The sequence below is a fragment of the Saimiri boliviensis genome, chromosome 1 (assembly GCF_048565385.1).
Source record: "Saimiri boliviensis isolate mSaiBol1 chromosome 1, mSaiBol1.pri, whole genome shotgun sequence".
Taxonomy (NCBI): Eukaryota; Metazoa; Chordata; class Mammalia; order Primates; family Cebidae; genus Saimiri; species Saimiri boliviensis.
In genome coordinates this window covers 38,329,797-38,333,621 of record NC_133449.1, presented here as the reverse complement: position 1 = coordinate 38,333,621, position 3,825 = coordinate 38,329,797, and the positions used below count along the sequence as shown (strand labels likewise).

The 3,825-nt window shown below is 48.3% G+C and overlaps 1 pseudogene; it reads right to left on the bottom strand.

The window, feature by feature from the left end:
• Nucleotides 1-460: 460 nt before the first annotated feature.
• On the bottom strand, nucleotides 461-2,529 carry LOC101038529 (WD repeat domain phosphoinositide-interacting protein 2 pseudogene; annotated as a pseudogene).
• Between the last annotated feature and the right edge of the window lie 1,296 nt (nucleotides 2,530-3,825).

The following is a 3,825-nucleotide window of genomic DNA, read 5'->3' as shown; positions in this document are numbered from 1 at the left end:
AAAGAAACTGTTTTGTCAATTTTTTTCTGCATTTTAATTGCTTGAACTATAATAAGGAGGATTTGCTGACATCCTTGCCTGGCTATAGCTGGAAATGCTGTCCAAAGCATCTGAGACTTTAATGATGATCTGGGTAACTGAGTTCAGGAAATGCCTTGATGGGAAAAGGATTGCACTGCTGTCCAAACAGCCTCTTGCAAACTGATGATCCAATTGCTTAAAATGGTTAAGAGTGAAAATGGGAACTGGCCAGGGACCAGGACACATGATGTGCTTCCTTCCTGCTCTGTGCTGGTAGTCCTGCGTTTTTTTCCATGTTCTACTTTTCGTAAACTCTCCAGTTCTCCCTCCACAGCATGACATCTTAGTCTTTACAGCAATATTTGTGTAATTATTTTAATATTACATCTTACCTTGTAAAATTTTATTCTATTTTTTTTTTTTTAGTAGAAGAACAGATCATTTAATTATACAAACAAAATTGCTTTCCTTTGCTCTGGGGAGTCCAGGCAATCTTTCAAGTTCATTTGCTGCCTGACAGGTTTCTGAGTGTCAGAAAGAACCTCGCTCTTCTCCGGTATCCACATGGAAAACAAGATCAGAAACAGAAGTCCACCATGGACAAAATCCCAGGATGATCCAATCTGGAAAGAATTTAATTAACAAAATAAAGGGAAAATGGTCCAGGTGGGGCCCTAGGGAGGGAGGACTCGTGTCCCAGGCTGAGGTCCGCCCAGCACACCCAGTGGGCAGCCTTGGACCTGTCACTGCAGAACCAGCCTTGACAAGCAGACCCGGTGTGCTCGGCCACGGTTTTCTGATGCACTTGGCATACGTACAGATATGAAAAACCCAACGGCAGGTGGTTGGAAAGTGGTTTCTAGCTCTTCTACGCTGGCTTGGCACATTCACGCATGCAAAGCAAGGAGGTTTTGTGGGCTTCACCAAACAAATTTTAAGTTATTTTTGGCGAAAAGAAAACAAACAAAAAGCTAAAATTCATAAGCAGGATTAAAAGCCACTGAAGTGAAAACGATATATTTCCTCAGTGTTGTGGAGTTAAGACTACCACTACAATCTTTTTATTTTTATTTTTTAATAAAGTCTCTGCCATCCTCTCCCTCGACTCTGGTCAATAGCAGCAATGCACAAAGTCCTCTGTGAAGCCAGTGGTCTCTGCTCCCCGGGTCAGAGGTCATAGGTCAAGTTCAGTCCGAAGAATCATGGGGGCTGCTCGCTGGTCTCATCCTCCAGGCAGGTGCCGCCCATGGCACCCAGGTCATCTGCATAGGCTTTTGCTGCAGCCGCGCCGTACCTCTGAGTGACTAAGGGGCAGTCTGAGTGAGAGGCAGAGTCCAAGATCTCATTGGCCGTTTCTAGACTGCCATCCAGCTGGTGCTGCTTCATCAGGGTGCACTCGCCGTCCCCCTGTTCCAGGTTGTACATGTACAGATACCCGTCGGAGGCGCTCACCAGCAACCGTGGGATCTTCTGAATTGCGGCTAGCGACCGGATGTTTTTGTGGCCGCAGAATGGCAGGCGGACCGTGGCGAAGGCTCGGCCCTGGTTGAACATTTCTGTTACTTGGGAAGGCAGGTAGCTGGTGGAGGCCATGAGCACTTCCCAAAGTACCAAGTCCAGGTGGTGAGCTCCTCTGGGGGTTTTTCTTTCACAGTCTGGAGTTTGAAGATGTGCACGGTCTCTGTGTTGCTGGAGGCGGAGAGGAACATGCTGTCCATGCTGAAGGCCAGGGAGGAGATGCTCAGGCACCTCTTCACTCCTCTCCGAAACTCAAAGTTTTTGTCTCTCTGAAATGGAAAATACCCTAATCGCGGTCCCCTTCTCTGAAGCCGTGGCAAGCTTAGTTCCACTAGCATCAAAAGCCAACGCTGCTAAAGGACTGTCATGAGCCGGAATCATGTTTGCAGCTCTCAAATTAATGGTATCGAAGACCTGCATCTGTCCGATGGTTGCGCTCCCTGGGTAAGCCAAGTAGCAGTGGTCATTGTTGACAGCACACACAGGCCTGCAGGGTTTAGAGGCGTCTCCCTGATCATGTGCAGTACCTTCATGTCCCGAATGTTGTGGATGTACAGGGACTCTTCCAGGCATGCTATCAGCCTCTGCCTGTTGAGCTTCACAGCCAGAATCGTGTTGGAGTAGCTGTAGTTGCAGATCTCAGTTCCCTTAAAGTGGCGCACACCTTTAGCTTCCTTGGTGCTTTAAGGCTCACGATGGCCGCTAAGCTGCTGGAGAACAATCTCTCTACAATGCATACACCTTCCATGTTGGTGCGTTCATAGATCTGTTCCAGCCTATCCACAGAAGAAAGAAAAATTTATAACTGGATTTACTACCAACAGCTAGGGACCAGACAACAGCGAGATGGCCAGGACCAGTTGCTCTTGATCCCCGTTTCACTGCTGTGTTGTCCTGGTTGAAGTTGGTGAAGAGCACAGCTGGCCGGTGCTGGCCTCCCCGCTCTGGCTCGTCAGGTTCATAGGTGGGCCCGGCCGGGGAGGGCGCACACGCGAGGGTGGGTCAGGCTGCACTCAGGGTCGGCGCCTGGCCCTACTCGCCGCCTTGGTCGCCCCGGGATCAACCAGCGCCTCATCTCGTCCCCACTCTTGTTTATGCTGTGGACGTAAATTTTATTTCTTGCTGGGGCCTTCAGTGGTTTCATCATAAAATTAAAGTTATGCTCACATGCTGTCACATGCCACAATGTACATCTCATAACCACGGGGAAGGGCTTCTCTCAAGCAAAGTTCTCGTCTGTGTGTTTCATGAAAAAGGACAGATTGGTTGCTGCCACAAAAAGAGTTTCTCTCAGTTTTTGCTTTGCTCAGATGCACGGTGTGACAAATGTAGGCTTTTTGTTTTTTTCTGAGATGGAGTCTCGCTCTTTCACCACGCTGGAGTGCAGTGGCATGAACTCGGCTCACTGTGACCTCCACCTCCAGGGTTCAACCAATTCCCCTGCCTCAGCCTCCCGAGTAGCTGGGATTACAGGTGCACAGCACCACGCCCAGCTAATTTTTTTGTATTTTTAGTAGAGATGGGGTTTCACCACGTTGGCCAGACTGGTCTCCAACCCCTGCCCTCAGCCAATCTCCCTACCTCGGCCTCCCAAACTGCTGGGATTGCAGGCGTAGGACACCAGGCCTGGCCACCTTTTTACTTTCTTTTATAAACTATTAATTTAAATGCCAGTAACTTATTTCAGCTGTCCCACAGGCGATGAATGCACTTACTTAGACTACTGCAGACTTGGCTTATAAAAACAATACTATTTTTGGACAGAAGAAATCGAAGTATTTGGCTAATAAATGCATTCTCAAACCTAGAGACTATTACATTAAGAACTAATTTGTAGTTTGTTTTGTCTCAGTGGATCCAGGGCTGGAATCGCCCCCATAGCGGCAGCAAGGGAGACCCTACTAGGGAGTGCTCCAAACTGTCTTGAGATAGGGCTGGCTGGATTCCAAAGAAAGAAGCTCTAAGTGTCAGGGTGATCGTCCAAAGCACTTATTAGGGGAACTTCCTTACAGAGTGCTGCAGCAATCGTAGAGAGAGAAAAGGTGTTCTGCCCAGGTATGTCAGCAGTGAGGGAACTTCTATGACAGTTTAAGGAATTTGGCTCAGAGCCAGTTTCTTTTAGTGTTTTAGGCAACAACCTAGGCGGTTTTATCAGTGCCTGGGAATGTTCAAGGCCCAGTTTGGCTTCAAGCCTGCTGTGAAAAACCTGCAGCTGGATGGGTGACACAGGGCAAGGCACTCTGTGACTTTTGGTCAGGATACAGAAAGGAGGGGGAACTGTGAATA